Source organism: Cupressus sempervirens, chromosome 2, assembly GCF_028749045.1.
Source record: "Cupressus sempervirens isolate cs-2001-9-10 chromosome 2, ASM2874904v1, whole genome shotgun sequence".
Classification (NCBI taxonomy): Eukaryota; Viridiplantae; Streptophyta; class Pinopsida; order Cupressales; family Cupressaceae; genus Cupressus; species Cupressus sempervirens.
The window spans coordinates 456,321,773-456,346,225 of record NC_143119.1 but is presented as its reverse complement, the minus strand read 5'-3'; positions in this window follow the sequence as shown (position 1 = coordinate 456,346,225).

Sequence of the window (24,453 nt, the reverse complement as noted above, 5' to 3'; positions counted from 1 at the left end):
ATGAATTCAACAACTGTTGCATTGAAAGAGGAATCAAAAGATAAGTATTAGCTCCTAGAACTTCTGAGCAGAATAGAATAGCTAAAAGGAGGAATAGATCCATCATGGATTGTGCAAGAAATCTAATGATTGAAAAGAACATTGCTATCAAATACTAGAAGGAAGCTATTAGTACTACAGTTCATACCTTGAACTGAGTACGATTAAAGGACTCATTCAAAACTCCCTATGAGTTATGGTATGGCTATAAACCCAATGTAAGTTACCTAAAAGTATTTGGAAGTAAATGTTATATTTCAAAAGAATATAGAAAAGGAAAATTTGATGTGAAGGGTGATGAAGGTATATTTTTTGGATATTCTTGCAAGAGTAAGGCATACAAATGTTTGAATTTGTCTACTCACAAAGTCATAGAAAGTGCACATGTAAAAGTTGATGAGTTTACAGAAAGGACTAAAGAAGAAAGAAAAAAGGAACTAGAAGATTACAAGAGATTTGTTTTTATTGAACCTGATATAGTACCAGATACATTTGTCAATCAAGAAACTTCTAATCTCGAGTCTTCAATCATTGAGTTGCAAGAAGTTCAAACCAAGTTAGAGGAACCCGAGTCACATTCAGATGCGACCGAGTCAATGCCTACCAAGTTAGAAGGACCTAAGAAATAGTTAGATTAGCCAACGCTAGAAATTGAAATTCAAAATGAAGATAGTGGAACTCAGTCAAAAGGCAAGGAACTTGTATTAGAAAAGTATGTCAAGAGACATCATGCACTAGATCAGATTATTGGAGATCTTAAGGTACTATGAAAAAAGAAGAAGCTAAAAGGTACTTGTTTACTTGCTAATTTTGAACCTAGAAATGTCAAAGATGCATTGGAAAATGAAAGTTGAATTGAGGCTATGAATGAAGAGATAGAGAAAATAGAGAAGAACAAAACATGGACTCTTGTACCTAGGCCTAAAGACAAAAATGTGATTGGAACTAAGTGGGTATTCAAAAATAAGTTGACTGAGGATGGTAAGCTATCAAGAAACAAAGCTAGACTGGTATGTAAAGGCTACTCTCAAGAAGAAGGAATAGACTATGGAGAGACTTTTTCTCCTATTGCAAGATTGGAAGGTGTCAGGACCTTACTTACATATGTTGCATACAAAGGATTTAAAGTATATGAAATGGATGTCAAATTTGAATTTCTCAATGGTATTCTGGATGAAGAATTCTACATTAAACAACCTGAAGGTTTTGTTGATCTAGACAAGAAGGACATGGTCTATAAATTACACAAAGCATTGTATGTTCTGAAACAAGCCCCTAGAGCATGGTATGAAAGATTGCATCACTATCTTATTCAGATTGGTTTTTAGAGAACTAATGACAACATTAGCTTATATATCGAGGAAGGACTAGATAACAAGATTGTTTTGGTAGAAATATTTGTGGATGATACTTTGTTTATAGGAAATGATGATCTATGTAAAGAATTTTTAGAGTAGATGAACAAGGAATTTGAGATGTCAATATTTGGTGAGATTAAATTCTTTGTTGGTCTTCAAATTCAACAAAGCAAGTTAAAATACATCAAGAAGATACTCAAGAAGTTTGGTATGGAATATTGTAAACCAGTTGGGACTCCCATGTGTATTTGACTAAAGCTTACCAAGGATATGGATCAAAAGAGGTAGATCAGACCTTATATAGATCAATGATTGAAAAATTGTAGTATGTAGTTCATACAAGGATTGATATTGCTCTTGCAGTTGGTATTGTGGGAAGATTTTCAGCAAAACCCAAAGAAAATCATATGATGGAAATCAAAAGGATCTTGAGATACTTGAAAGACACTAAAGATTATAGATTATGGTATAAATTTGGAGAAAATTTGGATTTGAAAGTGTTTACTAATGTTGATTGGGTAGAAAAAATTGATGACAGAAAAAGCACAAGTGGAGGAGCATTCCTTCTTCAAAACAGGTTGGTTTCTTGGACAAGTAAAAAGAAAAATTTTACATCCCAATCTATAGTAGAAGTAGAGTATGTTGTAGCAGTAATAACCTATTCTAACATTTTTTGGTTTAAACTGTTATTGGAAGGCATGAAGTTTGAAATCAAAGAACTAGTTGTTATGTTTTGTGACAATACAAGTGCAATCAACATATCTAAAAATCTAGTGATGCATTCCAAAACCAAACACATTGCAATAAAGTATCACTTTGTCAAAGAATTGGTGCAGGATAAGGAGATTAGATTGGAATATTTCCATACAAAAGAAAAAATGGCTAACATATTCACCAAGCCATTACCTAAGGATGCATTCTTGTATCTAAGAGATAAGTTAGGGGTCATTACCCTATCTAAAGCTCAATAAAATGAAGTTTTAGTGATGCATCAATAGGAACCAAGTTGAAGATCTTTTAGTTGATGTAGCATAGTCATGGGAACATTGCATATGAATCAATACTTACGATACATTGCTACTCATTTGGCTTGTGTTATCTTTGGCATGTATTGTAAAAGAGGGAGAATATACTATCATATCTTTCTAAAATTTAAATGTGTTTGTGGAGAGTTTTTTATTTAGAAAAGAAGCTATGTAATTCATTTATAGAGGGAAATTACAACATTAGAGAAGATTGTGGCGTAAAATCTAAGAGGGAGAAATGTTTTGTCAAAAAAAGACTTGTTTTCAAATTTCATCTTCTATGACATGTTGTGTTGCCATCAATGCCAAAGAGGGAGATTGTTGGATACAATTGTTCAATTGTATGTTGTCTTTGATGTTATACAAATGTCATATCAGTTATTAGATAGAGTCTACTAAGCTCAGTTGGTCTACAAAGAAAATTCCAAAGTCTACCAAGCATTTCCAAAAAAAAATCTGTGGAAACAATTTCTACTAAGCTCACTCGAGCGTCGAAGGTTTCTATGGTAGAAGTCAGTTTCTATTGAGCTCACAAGGTCAGAAAAGGAAAGTCAGTGTTTACTAAGTTCACTTGGTCTCCAAAAGATTTTGCAGAGTTTGCAGTGTTCATCGAGCTTCAGTTGGTTAACACTAGAAATAATTTTTGGAGTAGTACCTACTGAGCAGGGTCAACCAATGAAGGATTTCATTATTTTGGGAAATAAAGTTTAATTGTTTAATGTAATGATTGTAGCTGACTGATGTAATGATTATTGATAATTGTAACTTGTAAATGAGTTGACTTGATAATTTTTAAGGTATATATGAAAGGTCAAGTTGTGAAATCTAATGTATGAATGAGCGACTATGCAAGTGTGTTGAGTGTGTGAAGAGGAAAGTGTGACCAAATTTTGAAGAAAGATCAGATATCCTTGAGGAGTAACAAAGTTATATTCAATCAGAGAGGATCTAGTGAAGCATAATAGAGATTTGTATCAACAATTTAGTTGTATCTCATTCAGGTCAACTCATTGTTACTTTCTCACAATTGTAGTAGTGATTTCTAAATATCTTAACAGCGTTGGTTTAACAGCCATTTTGTAAATCCTCTAACAAGGTGGAAAGTTATATTGAATTGTTTTAAAGTCCTCTAGCAAGGCCACTCCTAGTAAGGTGATTAAATCCTTTAACAAGGTCACACCTAACAGTGTGTTTTGTAACCTTTAATAGGGTTGGCTCCTAACAAGACTCACTTCAAAAGAGTGAAAATTAGTAGCTAGTTACTTGGTGGTTTTTCCCATATTGGGTTTTCACATTAAATTTGGTGTCTCTTGTGTTCATGTTATTTGTTTATGCATGCATGTTAATCACTCTAAATGTTTAAGTTCTGTTAAAGATAACATACATTACATCTACCGAGTTACAACATTTTTCTGTGTAGCTACCAAGTGACAGAAATAACTAGTTTTATAAGCCATCTAAGGGATCTTTGGATTCATTTTTGTGGTAACTGATTCACCCCCCCTTAGTTACTCCATCTATTTCCAACAACACCTACTATTGAGTAGACAAAGTATAGATCTATGATTGGAGAATTGCAATTTCTGACTCACACAAGGCCAAATATAGAAAATGCAGTTGGAATTGTTGCAAGATTCCAAGATGATCCCAAAGAAGAAAATTATGCAACAATTAAATGGATATTTAGATATCTAAAGGGAACATTAGAGTATGGATTATGGTATGAAATATCTAATGATTTCACTCTAAGTTCTTATACTGATATAGATTGGGCATGCAGTATGGATGACAAAAAAAGCACCAGTGGTGGAACTTTCTTTGTTGGAGGAAGATTGGTTTCTTGGTTAAGAAAGAAGTAGGATTGTACATCACAAAGTACAATGGAAGCAAAGTATGTTGCAACAAAAAATAATTGTAATCAAGTCATTTGGATGTAGTAGATGCTGAAGGATATAAGTATAGAAATTAGTTAACCTATTGTCATACATTATGACAATACAAGCACAATAAATATTTCTAAGAATCTAGTTTTGTATTCAAAGACCAAACACATTTCTATTAATTATCACATGTTGACAGAGAAAGTTGCAGAAAAGGGAATTAGATTGGAGTATATAAGCACTAAAGAGTAGATTACAAAAATTTTCACTGAGCTTCTTCCCAAAGAGACTTTTGAGTATTTGCAAGGTATGCTTGGGGATACATGCCCCTTCCTACATTAGAGTAGAAGATGCAAGAATGCATCAGTCCAAGGTAATAGAGCACCAATTTTTGTCTGGACTGAATGTTGATGCTTCCTGTGTGTTGGAGTATCTATGATGGACAGGGTCATCTATGACTCTTGTTTGATGTTGTTTTGAATAGTGTCTTTTGACACTCAAGCTAGAAAGAATCAATTGTTGCAGAGTTTGATGCAGAGATGTTGGTTGCTAAAACCTTTGACATTGATGTCAATAAGGGAGAATATTGCATGAAAAATATTATGTTGAAGTTCAACATGTTTTGCATAAGTACAACATGGAATGATAGTTTGACAAAAAGCACATTAAGATATGTCAACGATTGATGAAGAAGATTTGAAAAGAAGATTAATAGTCTTTTTTTGGTATTCTTAGAACTAGATGTTTTTCATCTATGTTTCCTTCAATACCAAAGGGGGAGATTGTAAGAAGATTGCAGCATGAATGCTAATGATATTACTATGGGGGAGTACTATAGATATGTTACTATGATGATATATTGAGTTTTATGTGGTATCTAATAGAAGAATAGTGGAAAGATCAAGTTGGTACAAATGGATAGTTGAGCACTCTAACCATCCAAGGTTATGAGAGATACTCCTAAGTATCTGGTCTATGAAATTAATGTTTGAAGAAGAAAGGATAAGTCTAGAAGAGGTTATGTAATTTTGGTGATGTCTATTTTGAGATAGAGTTTATAGAGGCATGCTCTAGTAAACTTGTTATATCTCTTGGCAGAGTTGTTATTCTGAGAATCAAAGTTGAGGACATGAAGAAGACATGTTGATGATGACATGGCTAATCTTGTTCATCATAATATTGCACATATGGAAAGTTATTCAATTTACAAGGTGGAGGATTAATGTTATCACTAAAGTGTAATGTGTTCTTAATTTGGTCCTATAATTATTAATTGAGAAGGTATAATAGCTAACTCAAGGAATTATTTTGAGTAATCAATATAAATGAAGGACATTTTCCTTTATCATGGTGATGGAATGATATGTTTTGATGTTTTACTATAAGAATTAGAGAGTGTAAAATGTGAAGTTGAGGAGAGCAATTTGGGAGTGCAGAAAACTTCATTGTCAAGGTTTTATTGAGTGACTCGAGGTTTGATATTTGGATCTGAGGTTTGTGACCTAGTCTACAAGGTCTAACAATAATTGGATCAGTTGATAGAATAAAGGAAAGAAGAAAATAATAGTAAAATGCATGTTTGAGTAGTGAGCTCTTTTTGTAGTTCAAATTGCACATTTGGACAGTGGGTTGTTCTTGCATACTTTGTACTACAACTCCTAACTGGGTTGGCACAACTTATAATAGGGTTGGAATCTCCTAATAGGGATTCAAAGTATCCTAATAGGGAATTTATGTACTAAATGTTGTAATAGACTCCTAACAAGGTCCATCCTCTAACAAGGAATATTTATATTAGTACACAATCTTGTGGGCATCATTCCCATCGAGGGTCCCTCTAATCAAGGGTTTCCCGAGTCAACATATCTAGTGTAATTGTCTATGTGCATTTTATTATGGTTTCTATTTACTTTGGTTGAACAACTATGTTTTTCTAAAGAAGATAAATGTTTTAATTGTTGGATAACTAATTCACTCCCCTCTTAGTTATCTTGGTGGACTATTGTTTCTAACAGAACTGTAATGAAATATAATAAGTATCACATTACTATAGAAACTTATATCATGTGAGTGACATCCATTAGTCATACAGTGTGGTGTAAAGTATCATACAACTAAAATGCATTTCACATGTACTATACAAACTATTACATGATACAAAATGACACAAAATATCACATGTATTTAGGAAGAAGTATCACACAACTTAGTTTTGATCATTTTCCCATTTTTAAATTTATTTATCTTATTTTTCACACTTGCATGGTAGTGTACAAGAATTCATGAGCTTGTTTTGATATATTATGATAGGTAGTGATGTGTTTTCACATGGTTTTGTTTATGCAGATGGTGTTTCTAGATTTTCTCATTAGGCCTCCCAAGGTGGTGGGGCAAAGGTTAGTGCAATAGGGGAGAGCACTAGAGACTATGGGTTTTGGGTGGTTGTTGTAGATGTCCCATATCCAGTAAAACCATGACCTTTTGACAATGCTTGCAGAGAGGTGACACAACAAGCATAACACCTTCCATCTATCTACTTGAGAGGTGACTATCACTTTGGAGGATGTGTATCACATCTTTTGAGTACCCTATCATGGAGACCCGATGAGTGTGATGTGCATGTTTAGATATTAAATTTTTATTTATTTTTTGTTTATTATCATGAGTGCTGACATGAGTTTTGTGTGCCATGGGTATACTATGATCAGACCTCAATAAAGGGGAGGGTTGCAATACAAGTGCTTTTTTATGATGTCACCACCTTGGATAGATACCTAAGCTAGGAGAGGTTGGTTGATGAGTATGGGGATGAACATCCAATGGATTTCATAATATGCTCCCTAGTTGTACAAGCCTTGGTCACATATAGGAGCTAGACGGGCTTTTCATTAGGGTCGAGATGACTGGTAATGGACCTGGTGGGACACCCAAGGAAGATGGCATGAGAACTAGCAATTCTAGTTGACATGTACCAAGAGTTGCATGAGATAATCTATAAGGAGGGATGGAAATGGGCATGCAATGCTATGTTGGTGCAAATATGGGCTTGGGATCATATTACGATGATCTAACCAAGGGTAAAATTGAGGGAGAAAAGGTATCCCTACATATGCATGTATTCAGGTTTCATCCCTTAACATCACAATAGGGATGTGACATAATATTGATGATTATTCAATGAGCTCTTAGGTTTTGAGTGAAGGCCATATAGATTATGTGAGACATGGTGAGATGTTGCTAATGAGTTGGGTTACATGTTCTACAACAAGTCACTATAAGGCTATTACTTTGAGATAGTGGAGAGATTTGTCATCACATAAGTGTTGAGATAGTTTTGGTAGTGATAAGTGCTATCAATGTAGATGACCATGTATGCAAGGCTTAGGGGAGAGGAGAGCCTCAAATGTCTTCATATGTTGGATTATTGAGTAATGGTAGAGGAGACATAAATGCTATAGTGGGAGAGGTGGGACTATCTCCTAGGGGTGCTAGATGTGGGAGTAGATCTTAGTTATGTGAGGAAGATGCAGAGACATCCATTCCATCAATTCATAGTTCTAGATGCATTTCCCAAGAGGTTCAGACAGGGGGGTGTGCATAGGAGAGAGAAGCTAAAAGATTTGTAGGTACATTGGATAACATGACTCAAGCACATAAATGAGTAGACATAGATGAGGTAGAGGATGAGGGAGGAGAGGAAGGAGGAGGAGGAGAGATTGGTTAGGCATCCATGGGTGGGAAGACATAAGATGAGGCAGGAGGAGAGGTAAGCACCACCTACCCTAGTCAAAGGAGGTGATGATCCAAGAGATTAGAGGATAGGGGATTCAAAGTGGGAGCTTCAACAAACATGAATCACCATAGCGGTTTGAGATCTATAGCTCGTAGATGAGAAAGCACAGAGTGATGAACTAAGGCAAGAGCAAGATGCATCCAAATGAGACTATAAGCATCATGGTGCATGGGCTAATTACTATTATGTAACATATAGAGGCACAATACCTCTATATATATGATTATCAAACTATTCAGAGAGAGTTAGGAGATTAGAGGGGGTGGTACAACCACTAGACAAGACATAGGTGCCACCACCACATCCTCCTCCCATAGAAGATGGAGGTAACTAGACATAGGTCTAGGGTTAGATCTAGGTTTTGATTCCCTTGTAGCATATTTGATATATATTTTGAGATATTTATCCAGATTTTGGATCTCATATTGTACATGTACTTGATTCATTATGACATATATGAGACGTTGGATTTGATTTATTGCATCATGTACTTTGTCTCTTTTCTTGCTGATGTTATGGATATTTCCACACTTCAATTTCTATGTAATTTTTTCATGTATGCTCATGTTTTATATTTATGTGCTTATGGATGTATCTCTCTCATAATATGTTTTTAGCTCTCATGTTTATGATATAGACTTGTATTATATAATGTGATACTTTGATAGATTAGATATGATGATGATATTAACCCATTGTGTTGACAAGAATAGAAGCATTAAGTTTATATGACTAATAAGAAGTAAAAGATGTGATCGAGAGAAAGAAAGAGAATGTGAACACAATTAACTAACATTTCAAAAAATATAAAGAAGGGCTCTCTCAACATGAAAGACGCAAAAGATAAATAAAATGAAGCCTAAAATTCAAACTAGTATGCAAAAGGTGTATTTGCAAAGGATACATTATTAGACTCTAATTTTCATCATAATTTATTATTTAGGGAAATTGAAAGTTTATAAAATCTTCAATAGTATAACTATGAGGATATAAATATGATCTATATTGGATAGGTATGTGGGAACCCAACCTAAGAATCAAAGACATGTAAGTCAAGATGACTAATGTAGTTGCAATCACCCAAAAATGGTCATTTATACTATCAGCCCCCTTCCTAGAATTTTTACATAATTTGTCTAATGCTTATACTTGAAAAAATCTCCAAAAAACAATTATTTGATTTTATCCTATAGTTTGACCACTTTATCCTATGTTCCTATTTAATTAAAAGAACATGCCCCCCTTTTAATTAAATAAAATTCCTCACACATCTCTTATCCTAAGTTGCACACACAAAAACATTATTCCTATTTTATAAATAAAATAAAAGACATTTTTGTCTACACATGAATGCACAATTTTCTATGTGAGAGGACTCTTCTATTTTTAAAATAACTTTAACTCTCCTCCACACATTTCAAACCCTCTCAAAAGTCCACCATTAATTGTGATTGGTTGAGATGCTTGTGCACATGGATCACTCAATATGCATTCTCCTCCCTTGATTATGCTTCTTTTTCTTCTTAATATCTACCATCCATTTTCCTTTAGGGATGGCTCTCTCCTCATTCTAAGATCTTAGTCTCTCATGCTATTCATATGCTGCAGTTTTTCTTGGTGATTTTGGTGACTTGGAGAGTTCTTGCATTTTTCATTGTAGCTTAGCGCTAATTCTATTTGCATTATGGCATAATTTTTTAAAACTTAGTTTCCTTTATTCTTTAGCTTAGTTCTCTATTTTATCTTGCATTTCATTTAGAATAGCTTGTATTTGCATTGTATTTTATTATAGATTCTTAGATATTGGCACTCTTTCCTCTACTCTATGAATCTTCCATTCTATGGTGCACCTTGCAAGGGTTTTCATAACTAGGTTCATTTGAGAGCCACCATCTCAAAGTTCTTGTATATCATAGATAAGAAGCTATAAGCCACCTCTTGAGATGATCTATTTCATGAGTATTCTCAAGAATAATGGTTTATAGAAGTGTGAGACATTTAATACACACATGTTTGGTGCTCACCTAAGCTAAAATGCCATGGTATGAAAGAATTGAGACAAGAAATAGAAGTTCTCCACAAGCTTTGAAGAAGATCAAAGGATAAACTTGCAACATAACAATACTCAAGAGTGTGGATGTTTTAATTGGGGACTAGAAGACTGGGGGCATTGGGCATGTTTTACTTGCTTTCTACTTGTGGGTATACTTTTTTAGTCTAAGGTGTTTAGAGCATTCATGCTTGTCCTACTTAACACTTTCACTTGAAATGTATCATACTTGTCTATTTTCACAAGACCACACTTGGGGGTTATCTTGATACTCATGCCTTGATACAAGCATAATCTTTCTACACTAAACTTATGGAATCTAGCTACATAGTCATCTTGATCTATATGTCTTTGATGCATAGGTTGGATTCCCACATTTTTATCTGTTATAGATCATATTCATATCCTCATATTTTATGCTAGTTGTTGGTGTTTAAAAAACTACTAGGTTGCAAAATAACCAATACCAAGATGCAGAAGAAAAAACAAAACCTAAGGACTAGCTAGACCCCATATTCAACACGATTTTCTTCAGATCTAGACCAACTTCAAAAAATCACAAGAATCTCTACAACATAGGCTCTACAAGGACAAGGTGGGTGCACCTTAGGGATGGAAATTACTTGATATTTTGATATTCTCCACAAAAATCCTTCACTCACACTCTTCTCTTTAGATCTATCCCCTATAGTAGAAAATGGTCAACAATTCTTCTTCAATTTTTAATGACTCCTTGATTACAATAGCTAACTATAATTCAAAGAAATACTATTACAAATAAGTAATGACCAACAATTTGATTCTTTATTATAGAAAAGTAAATATTGATTTGATTTAAATGTGCTTTGTACAACCACATGAGCTTATCAATTTTCATTTGAATAGATGATTAGTGCCTTATTCATTGCTATACAGAGTCACACTAATAACCCTAGACCTATTTAAATGACTTACAATTAAATTTATTAGTAGTTAACCCTAAATTTCATTCCTATGATATCCCTCCCATACATCTAAAAATCATATCAATTCATGAAAGCATTTACTTAACTTCTTGAATTAAAAGTAATCAATGAAAAGAGATACAACCCATCCAAGTTGCATTAAAATAAAAGAACCTTGTTCATTCAATCCCAAAGTTACAGATATATGAAATTTGAGACAAAACTTAGAGACAGATATTTCAAAACCTTCCTTTGTATTAATATTCCTTTAAAAAATTACATTATTGGTGTAAACTCGAGAATAAGTCAAGATGTGACAAAAATTTCATTCAAGATTCATTTGTATTCTCCAAATTGCAAAATTGAATACAACACATAAAATTTGCACAAAGACTGATGAGACAGACTGCAAAATAACATAAACACTAAAATCATACAAAATTTGGAGCCTTACTCCACATCTTGGAAATCCTTTTATAGGAAGGATTGCAACAAGCCTTAGATGGGAGGACATATGTCAAAAATTCATTGCAAAGAATATACAAAGATATTTTACATTTTGTTGTATTATGAATATTCTCTCTATTTTCATCAAAATTTAAGATGCAATTGCAAAATTGGCAAGTGACACTTTCTACAAGTGTTTTAAACATATTTTTGTTGGTCTTCAACTTCTTGTCTCTTTCCCTACCTTTTCTTTATCTTTTGTCCTTTCACCCTTTAACTGCATTCTTGAACCACCTAATCACTATCAATGAATGGTATGAATTTTACATTTGCTATCACTTCTAGATAGCAATATCTATGTCTACATCAAGCTAGGTGGTATACCTAACTACATTCAATTCCTCAAGGCTTTTTTTCTATTTGACATATGTTATTACTTTAACCACTACAGTTATCTTGGACATTTAAGCTTCTAACTTGTAAAGCATTTCAATCAAGTCATATACTACTACTATACTTGCTTCATCATTACAATAGGCTAGAAACCTAGAATGGTTCAAAATAATGTAAAACAAGGATGACCATTCCACCCAATCCTCAATTCCTCCATCACTATCCAAAATTGGGTATTCTTGTAGCAATTTCTTTCATTTTATTTTGAGTTAATTATAATTTTCCCAAAAAAAGCCATTCAAATCCCTTAATTTATTTATCATCTTCCTAGTATTTATAATGATTACCTTTGGCATATCTTTCTTTTGTACCAATAGAGGAACAAGATTATCGAAAAATGGAGTGTAAGGAGCCCATGTGGTAAAAAGAGGATATAGTAGAGAAACTACTTTTGAACACCTATAATCAACTCCTTGCAAAATAAGCTAATTGCTATGTACACCTTGAGAAACAAGATTTAGTGCATTTATTTTGTGAACCAACAAGTTTTTGATAGTTCTAATATGAATCTCCTTGCTTAATATCAAATATTCTTCATCAATTTTCGTGGCTTGACACTATGTACCTTCAATCTTAGATGCTTGGCCCTCTATCTGGATACCTCTATCTTCAATTTCTATAGCTGATCTAAAATTTTTCTTTAAAACAACTATTTTGTTCTCCAATCTGAGGGTTTTCTACTCCAAGACATAAGTCTTCTTCATTTCTTCCTCATAATTCCTACTAGTTTTGATATACCGCTCATCAGCTCCTTCCAACTGTGCTTCAAGGAAATCCATCTTGTCCTTCCAACTATTCTTCAAGGAAATCCATCTTGTCCTTTCCCAACAGTGCCACTAAATTTTGCATTCCATATATTTGGTTGCTAGAGGTAGAGTACATAGTCCCCCTAGGAGACTCTTTGATTTCATAAGGGTAGGCTTTTAATTCTCTAGAGCTAAATTGCATATAGCCATTATTTATGTATTAATGTTGTAACCTGACCCTCTCAATTCTCCCTACTAGTTCTTATCCTCAAATGAACTTTTCTTCCTACCTCCTCATCTGGTATAGTAGAAAAGAAGAACTAATATCCCATCCTGGGAAAATAATCATACCACTTCTCCTCACTAGATCTCTAGCTTCTTCTATAGTGAGGGTTTCACTGGAAGGATAATACTCTTGTAGCTTCTATACTAAGTTAGAAACAACCTCATCAGAGTCACCTAGCTTCATTTGTAAAGATAACTCATTTTTTTTCAGCTTAAAAAGGAAGATTTTAAATTCTTCTATTTTGATGAAGTTATCATCACTCATAAATTCATTTGCTTCAATGATCCTATTGTCAAACATGTGAGCCTGTAGCTATAGTTTTTAAGCCCTTTTCTCATCCTTAGTGGCTTGAGCTATCAAATATCCTCTTTTGACATCATCAAAATATTGGCTAACCCTGGACATGATCTATAAGGCTTTTTGTTGAGCCTTTTGTGGAACCTCCACCATTTTCTACTTCTTATTCCTCTGCTCTACCCACACTAAACTCTCAGGTTGATCCTCTTCATCATCACTAACTTCAACCAAAATATCTTCATTAGAATAGGTAGGGTCAACTTTTCTTCTTATTTCTTTAAAAATTTTCACGTATTTGGCCAACCTTGACCAATAATCTTCCTTAGGATAGAATCCCTTAAAGGATGGATTTGATTTTTGATCTCCTATTCAAAGATCATAACATCTTTGTATTTGATCATTTTATCTATATAGATATCCTCATTTAATCTATTAGCAATGACATCCTCCTCCCATAAAGGTTTTGTAGGAGGTAGAGTATATCCCCTTATGTTCTTAAGGACATTCTTGACTACATTGTATGGGTCATATGTTCTTGCTAGTCCAATTGGCATTTTTTAGCTTCTCAAGAAGGCATTAGTCTCCTTAATGGAATTTTTTCCTATCTCCAAATCTCCTACTTTAGTGCATCTACATAAAAATGTTCCTTTTTTGATAGTTTTACCTAGATATTCCCTATTTAATGAGATTAGTTGCCAAAAAATTCTACAAACCCTAGTCTATCTAGGATATATTTAGGGTTATTTGGCTGAGAGCATCTTTATATCCTAATACCACTATATTCCTCAAACATAAAAAAATTGCCCCAATCATGCATCAATTGTTTCCCAGGATCAAAGCATATTTTAGGCTTAATGATCTTCCTAACACTTCTAGGTATTCTTTCACTAACCAGTCCTATCATTCCCAAAATAGGATGCAAAAAGTCATTATAAAAGGAAATAACATTTGAATAAGGGTAGAATCTTTTCCATACCCTTGTTCACCTTTGCATTGGTAACCTTTCTCCCCATTCCTCTATGAATGCAAAGAAACTCTGATCAAAGGATTGAACATTTTTGAACAAGATCAAATGCATGATATATGAGTAGTGATGGAATTTAAAATTATCTAATTATCCCTATTGTGTAGCAATGATCTCATTATGGATCTTGTCGATGATGTATGTCACATAATCATACTCAACATTTGTGTTAGGGTCTTGAATATTTAGTTCCATGACATAATGTCCTCCTAGAGAATTCATGGTTCCATCTAAACCTAGGACTTTTTTGAGACCAAAGATAGTATTCTAGAAATATATCTATAAGAATTCAAGTGGCATAAGATTTTCTATCTCCTTCTTCTTTTGAATTTCCTCCTTCCCTTTTGTGGATAGAGGGTTGTCCCTTTTCATTTCCCTACCCATATAAAAACTCTTCTGACTCTTGAAATTTTCATTTAGTCCATCTATCTCAATAGAAAATGACATTAGGCCTCCCAAATTGAATGCCTCTATGAATGCCTCTTTATTTAGGGCCAATACGATGCTTCTATCTTTCCCGTGGAATGACTTGCTGACTAGATTATAATACTTTATCAACTCCTTTACCAGGTTAACATCCACAAATACTTTTGGCCTAATTAGCTTACCCAAATTCCTAACCCAAGGGTTACAAATTGGGACTTTCTCCATTCTATTCTTGTAAAAGAACAAAAACACTTCATATCCATTCCTATCAAGAACCATTGCATTTCTATAAAATACAAATGGATCTATGAAGGCATCATCATTTGCAGATTGTGCATTGGTAGAACAAGGTAGAATATGCATCCACTCTTCTACAAACAAGCTAGGGATTTTTTTTTGGGATGTAGATTCTTTATTTTGGACTTTTTCAATAAATTCACCTTCTCTCTAAGCTATATCTTCAAAATAATTCAATTAACTTTGAGTTCTATATGCTAGAAAATCACTCAAAATCACTTTGATACTCAAATTTTTCTTTGGAAACTTAAAGGATTATACAATTGGTGATGAAAACCTTCGTGTCTTTTAGCATTTATCTGTCTCTAAAATAGGAGCATGGAAATAATGGAATTTAAATTAGCACACTCTAAAACTTAACAATTTTTTAAAAGATGGAAAAATCTTTACTTTTTCATATTTGTACTTCCAGCTCATGCCTTTTTATCTACGTCTAGCATGACTATTAAAAATTACTTTGATCCCTTTTAAAATTGAAAGTTGTGAAGATGCAATGACCACTTTGTCCCTACTTCACTGTGGCTTCCTTTCTCCCCCTCATTCTTGGCTGCAACCATTTGAATAGGGCTATCTCTACTATTTCACAACTTTTCTTCTCTTTTTGTTAACAACTATGTTTGGCCTATGAGGCTGCGATTACCTTAAAATGCTACTTCACAACTTCATTTCTTCATTCACTACATGGGCTTGCAAAATGATGATCACCTCTTTTCATGCTTTATCACTACTTTGTAGCTATTCACCACTTTATCTTTTTGATTGCTACGATCTAGCGATGACCTATTTGCTTACTACCTTGCATTTCCATGATGGTTTGGAACTTAGCACTTCTGTCACTTGCGATGATGTGATGCTTTTGAGCTTAACCTTGTCACTTCTTTGTAACCACCAAACATGATTTTTTCTCTAACCGTGTGATGTTGCATTGAACCCTTTTCCTTAATTGCTACTTCATCTCAAAACATCGCAACTCAAAACTTCAACTGTCTTTGAAATATTGCAAAAGTGTAATAAACAATTCTTTACCATTTTTCAACTTAAAATATTAACAACAAATGAAACCATGTATAGATGCAATGATCACCTTTAACTATAACATTTTTGTTGTTCACAAGCTCACAACTTCATTTACTAGCTTTTAACCTACGAAGGCACAATTATGAGCATTTCATTAGTTTGCAACTTTGACCTCAAGTTAGCCTTTACTCCTTGTGATGTTGTGATTTCTTTGACCTTAACTATCAGGTTATTGTTCGTATATACACAACTATCAGATATAAAGCATTTCTTGGATATGCGATGTTGCAACCACCATTTATACTAACTACCACTTTACTTCATAGTTTCTCTACCACAAAATATTAATGCTAGCTAAACCCTATGAAAGTGAATTTCAAGATTTCCCCACTTTTCTATTATAATATTTGGTCAATCATAACCTCCTATGATGTTGTGATGGTTTGAAACTTAATTGCATGAATACTTTTTGCACCTTTGCAACTTAAGCTTTCATTCCATATCAAACCCTTGCAAAAGAGTGATGACTATTTCCACTAACCTTTAGATGTTCCTCTTAGTTTTTTAGCTTATAATATTTCTTCATAGCTCAACTATGCGACCATGCAATAGCCTTTTAACTTGACTTCTTTTTCCATTATCATTGTTTTGCAACTTGAACACTCAACTCAAAAATTAACCTTGTGATAGTGTGATTGCAAGCTTGTGTAGCCTTGGCACCTTAACCCTAGGTTTCTCTTAAGCACTTGTGAGCATGCAATAACCTTAGATAATTAATAACTCTTTCTTTTCAAATCTTCATGACTCAAAATTCATAGTTTATCTAATTGCTTACAATGAAGTGATGATTCAACTTTGACTACCATTTATGGCTTTCACACCATCGTGACTTGAATTTCTTTAAGCTTGAGATGACTTGTGATCATGCACTCTCCACTGTATCACTCCTTGGCATCCTTAACATGAGTGCTAGCAATAACCACTGTGATGTTATGATGAACTATTGATAAACCATTTCACATCCTCACATCATTTCAATATTGTTAGTGATTAGGATAGAGTGATGTTGTGATTAAAAGACTTTCAAAATATCACAACTTAAGAGATAAGAGAGGCATGAGATGTAATGTGGAAAATAGATCAAAATACTTAGGGATATCAACATATAAGAAATATTTTCATATATCCCTATTTAACACTTGCATGTCAATTTATGAATATTTCAACAAGACATTAAACATAGCTTTTACCCTAGGTTTTTTCTATGAGGGATAACACATTTTTAAGGAAAACCTAAGCATTTTGAACACTATTTCTCCTAATTTTCATAGAATAACACAAATTTTTTTGGTACATAAAAATTCAAGCCATCAGTGGCTCTATCTGGTGTTGATGGATAACTTTTATCCATACAAGAATTCTAAATTTTTGGGTTAAACAAATCACATACTTGATACAAAAGCTGACAAATTTTTCATAGAGCACACCTGACTAAGCAGGGAAAACACAAAACCAAATAGGAAAAAAATTGTACAAGTATTTAAAGAGGCTTTACAAAATTTATAGAATGTACAAAAAACCCTAAGCTACTATTCATGGAAAAAACATTTTAATAAAAATTATCCATGAACTAGCAACTCTAGAATATCACTAGATAATGCTTTTAAGAAATAGGAATCTTTACCTTTATTACCATGAATTAGATAAGAACCAAGCCAAATGGGATCAAATTTACCATGCTTGCCCTTGTCTTCCAATGTTGCATTCCATAATAATACTAAATCCTCAGGCTAAAACTTCCTATCTGATGCTGTCTTGTCATACAAATACTTCATCTATGCTTGTAACCTTTCATTCTATGCAGAAGAATCCTTCCTTGTTTCATCCAATTGTAAGATATGATCCATTCTTACTTGCATTTCATCAATAATATCTTCATCATAAACTTGGATGAACTTATACATTTCATTTAGGTTGTTTTGAGGAAACCTTGCATGGATCCCATACACTAAATCAAAAGGGTCACAACCAATAGCCTTTTTCACGGTAACCCTTTCTACCCATATTGCCAAAGGTAACTTAGAATCCTAGGCTCTCTTTTTCTCTCCTAAAATCCTCTTCATAATCTTGAGCAAGCTTTTATGGCTAGATTCAGCCTGACCATTTCCCTAGGGATGGTAAGGTGATGATGTAGATCTAGCGATGCTATATTAATTACAAAAAAGTTGTATTCATTTGATCTAAAGTACATGGCATTATTAGTGACAATCATCCAAATTTGGTAGCTATTGGATTTACAAGTGGCGAAAGAGTAAACTTCTGAAGGGGGGGGGGGTTGTGAATCATGAGTTTAACCTTGGATCTATTAAAATTTCACCATTCATCCATCACATGTATTAATAAATTGAAATAACATGTAAAACATATGCATCAATCATGTAAATATGTAATCAAATCACACACATAACACCAGATATGATTACCCAAAAATCCTCCAAGTGAGAAGGTAAAATTGGGGTGGGGATGACACCCACAAATCTTCACTACTACAATAATAAAGTGTATCCAATTAAGGTTACAATGGTTTCACCATGAATCATGATCTGCCCTATGAAAGGCTTTCTCTTTTGAAGGCTTACAAAGACTATTAAGTCCCACCTTGTTAGAGGATTTCAACACCCTGTTAGAAGTGTGCCTAGTTAAAGGGCTTCAACTTACAATTAACTAAGCATACTATTAAAGGATTTCATACAGCTTGTTAGGACTACTTTGTTAAGAAATTTAATTGAAATCACCTCTCAAAATGTCTCAACATAGATCCTATAGTTGGCACTTGATTGCCTAATAATAGATCACCTCTATACAATTTCTGATTGATCTTTCACAATCTAATGTATCAATGCTACATCCTTCTATATCCTCTATTCTTTACTTAATTGATTCTGCAATTCATTCTTACTACTAAGTCACCTTGAATGCTCTGCAAACTATCTTATTCACTCTTCCAAATTGATGATTCACCCCTTGTGTATTGTTCTCATAATCATTAAAAATTTAGGGCTTCGTCCTCCTTAAGAAGACTTTCTGGCTTAGGGTTAGGTATGAATCTACAACTAAGATTCATCTATTTTTCTGCTTAAATCTTCCCATTTTCTAATTGGCTGCATGTAATTGCATAGGGAATCTACATATAGATTCATTGTTATCCCTAAAAGATCAAAATCTATCCTTAAGTTAGCTCAAAAATGGTTTAGATAGTTGTTTGTGCCATTACAAACAAATATTTCCAAACTGTGTCACTCAACATATGAAGTCTTTGATGCTCGATATACATTGTATTTATTGATTCTAACTCGACACTTGAACTACTCAGTAGCCACTATTTACTTGGCACTTAAATTACTTGGCATGGTCCATCTACTCGACACTTGAGTTCACTTGACACATGAGTGACTTGACACTCATTGCAACTTTGCATGATCTAATATTTGTATGTTGTGCTCGACATGTATTACTATTTCGTCATGAACTAAGTAAATGGTTTAAGTGTGTTGACACTCACCTGTCAAAACCAATCTAAGATAAAAATCTCCCCCTTCAACATGAATTTCAAAAACACTTAAATATATTTTTAACTTCTCAAGCATAACATATTCATGGCTTGACTTATATACAAAACTTCAAAAATTTCAAAATTCTATAATAACCTATATAGCTCAAAATTCATATCTCCTCTTGAGTTAATGTGTCTATTTTGTGTCCATAATCTGTGCTTTTCTTTGACTTCAATGCACTATATCTGATATTCTTTCATTTGATATGCTCTATCATAGCTAATATCTGTGTCTATTTATTGCTTTTGCTTTCCAAAAATGAATATCAAAATATCTAAAAAATGTATATCACCCCAATGATATAACTTTATTACTAGGCTCCCTCTTTGTTATTTCTTCCTTGTTTTTTTTTCTCTATTTTGTTCTCTACTCTCCCTTTCTATATTCTCTTCTTCTTCCTTTAGCTTTCCCCCATGGTTTATCTCTTCAAATGTCTGCCATTATTTATTCTCCCCCTTTTCTTTATCCCCTCCTTTTTTGACGCTTATGTCAAATGGGATACACATGTATAGTGTGTTTGTCCAAAAATAGTTTATGGACCTCCATTATGATTTTAATATTTGCATCCTAGTTGTCACATGAAACATCCAATGAATTTATTTGGATAGCAAGCTTGGAAGGATGATGTACTAGGCCAACTAGAGTAGAAAGATTGGGGTCTTTCTTCAGTAGAGTTTCTACATAACCTAGTTCCTTATGCAGTATTTCCATGTGTGGGGTGAGGGATGCTTGAATATGCATCATTTTGGCTCTTATATTAGCCCCTTCTATTACTAACAGAACTAATTGAATTTCTATTTTAGCAATGTATGAAATTTCTTCTCACTCTAAGAAGGGTTTAGAGGTAGCCTTGTACCTAATATGTTTAGATTTCTCTCCAGGCTTAGAACATGATGTCTAGTTTCTTGGGTGAAGAGTGTAGGGTCACAAAATTTGGTGTACAACAAGAATATATTTTCGAGTACCTTCTTCACATCTTCAACCTTTGTTGCTAATGCAACTTGAGTAAGTTCTATATCACCATATATCTTTTCATTTACCTTGCATTGGAATTTCTTTTCAGACCACTCTAAAAGTTTAGCATTTGTCTCGATATCTTCATTGTTGACCTTTTCTACTATATCAAACAGTTGTTCTAGTAGTGGCTTGGTCTCTTCAAGAATTGGTAGGTTGAAGGCATCCAAAAAGATGTCTTTAATGTCTTGAAATGCTTGCCTCTACTTGTGTTCTCTCCTGAGCATTTCTTGATGCTTTTTCTTTTCTAAATCTTGTTGCAAAATGCTTATTTGATCTATAATGTCATTATATAATAATAAAACTTAGGAATAAGAATCTCTTCATCAAGAGTGATATCACCATAGTGAATTACCTTTTCTACTTTTGAAGAGCTTGAACTTTGCATTGATATTTACATTCATATAGCTTCTATGCTTGGCTTCTAACGAACTTTTGTAGGAGAAGTACTAGATGTTACCAATGCTTGGATGGATTCTTGCTCCTTTACCTTAGGTGTTTGTTCATCTTCTTTAGATTTTCTCTTGTCTATCACAATGACTTGAATATCACTTTGTCCTTGCACTTTAGGTAAAAAAAAATCTATTTGTCCTGCTTCCTGCTATTCAGTTGTACTTTCTTTTTCTTCTTCAGTCTGCCTTTGCTCCACTATGTCAACTTTAATAAATGTATCAACCTTAGTAGGTCTAACTACTATTTTTTTGATTGAAGGTTGTACTTGAGTAATTTAAGGGATGGAAGAAGGTGGTTCTTGTTGATTCACCTTGTCCCTTGTGGCATCAGTTACTACCTTTTGGAGCTCATCTATACTGACCAAAACTTGGTTATTACATAACTTAGCATGCAATGTGTCATGAGCCCAAATTTAAGGATATATGAATATTCAATTAACATATTATACAATGATAATAACTAAGAATAATAATATTATAATCCATTATAATAGTGATATATTAGACAATGCAAACAATATATAAGATTATAGCATAATTTTAATGTAAAATATTATATTAAATAACAAATAAGTAGTTTGATTATAAATGATATCAAACACTAATAATAATTTTATAATGCACCTACATTGGATAATATTATAATATAATTGAGAATTACATATTATTATAAATAATATACAAAGAAATATACTACGTAATATTATTATGAATAATGATATTAATAATAATATATATATATATATATATATATATATATATATATATATATATATATATATATATATATATATATATGTTATATGTTATAATTACATTATAAATCTATAACTGATAGTATATCTAAACTATTATCACATGGGTAATGAATTGATTAACTAATTTAATATAACAATGTACTATATTATGATCTAATAATATAGTTAATATAATCAGTTAATACTAATGCAAAGAAATCATTATACTAATAGCAATTAGATAAAATAATTGTCAAGGAGTGGTGCCCATTGCTTAAAGAAAGGTTGATACCTAAAATTAATATTTTTCTTTTGGATTCTTTTGATCTTGACACTAGATAATTTAATATAGAAAGGATTCATCATTATTTGTATTCTTTGCAAGAATGATTGTGAATGTATCACATCATTAGTAGATTATTCATCGACCTCCATTCTAATATGGAATGAGTTGATATTTGAAATCAAAACAAATCGACATTTCATTGATTAGAATGATTCTTCAATATTACATAATTATATTAAATGTATTAATATCATGCCATTATATATATGTATCTTACTACATCCATATTACCCTATTCTTATATCATACTTTAAGAGGGAATCCTATAATTGGATAAAATATAATAATAGTTCATATGCTATTATCGATTGTTCACAAAAGAAATAATATTGATACACTATATGAATAAATATTAGTTATTATTCATTATTATAGTAAATATAAATATTAATAATAATATACGTTAATGAATAAATGAATTATGCAATATATATCTAATCGATAGTAATTGTATTACATATATAAATAAATATTATAATAATAAAAGATTATAATATATTTCATTTATGTAATATTAATAACTAATAATGATAAATTGATTAATTAATCAATATAATAAGGATAGAATATTTGATATAAATACAATATGATATATATATATATATAATAAAGGATGGTAATAATGGTGATAACATTATTATGTTATATAGATGGCTTATATTATCCATAAGCCCAAGGATACTACTACGAATATGGAAGTTTGAATAATTAATAAAAGTTATACATATATATAATATATATATTAATGTATATTATTAAATATATGTTAATAATCATTATTAAACCCTAACCATAACAACTAGTTAATTATTGAAGGGTTGAAACCATATATGACCTTTCACTTGTAATAACACATATAAGAGAGTAAATGATAGACTAAAGGGATATCATATACAGGTTATTATTAAAACTTATCAAATATGGAATGAGTAAGGAAATATCCAAAAAGGGGACATTACAATTTGTATCAGAGCCTGCCATCTTGCCATCCTATTGGGTATAGCCATAGCCAGAGCTTTAATCAGAAAAAAAAAAGATGCAAAAAAATCTAATAATGGACCCTTCTACAATCTCTTGTCTCTTGTATTCTGAGTTCCATGGAAAATTAGTTTCATACATATCATTGAAGGAAAGAAGTATCAATTTATATAATCAAGATATAAAACATGGACTAAACATATATACAGGCTCTAAATTTTTGTTGAATGGGCTTGAACATTGATATGGTGTTTCTTCCTTGAGCTTATATATAAATTCCTTATTTTTTTGATGAACAATCACCCATGCTGAATAATGGAACCATGTTGCCTTAATGGACCTGACTCAAAAGCCTTAATCAACAGTGTATGTTAGTACTCTTACATGTCAAACTAATACCTTTGTAGGCCTTGAAGAATATGCCAATACATATGTAAAGATCCCAACTAAAAACTACTAACAACTACCAATGTTGAAGTATGGAATTTTGTCAAACACTCGGCATGCAATCTGACTTGTAGTGTTGTAGAATGAAACTGAATATATACTATGGGAATTCCATCAAACACTTGGCAAGCAACTGATTTGTACTATTAAGGTTTAATACCATACTCAAGAATTTTTTGTGCAACAAACCCACAACAAACTAATGTAATAATAGTGCCAAAATTTAGTGATGTAAGAACAATACCAAACAATGATGTATTTCAGGAGGGTTGCCAATTACAACATTCAGATGTTACAATTCCAATACATGAAGAATGAATCTATTGAAATGTCAAGACCTCATCAATGCACTTCACATTTACTATGACATTCCAAATACATATATATGATTTCAATGAATAACAATGACTGATCTTAACACATATGCTAGATTGTTACAGTCTGTACTATTTTTTGATCAGTAAAAATATACTCTTATTGCTATTCCTAAGATTGAACACATTAAATTGGAAACTAGAAATTGATGCAAATCATTGTCGACGAATGTTGATGAAGAGACACCCGAACTGCTTCCCAAACTGGTCTAAAAATTGCACTGTACCCAACTGCTGAACCTCACAATTTGATTTCCAACAAGATACCAATTACTATAGTTGTATCACTATAGCTCGGCACTGTAGTGCTATCATTGTAGCTCAACACTGTAGCGATGTCACTATTCACCATGCACTTTGCAAATTAGTTTCTAATTTGCAAGCACCAAATAAACCCCCAAACTATATA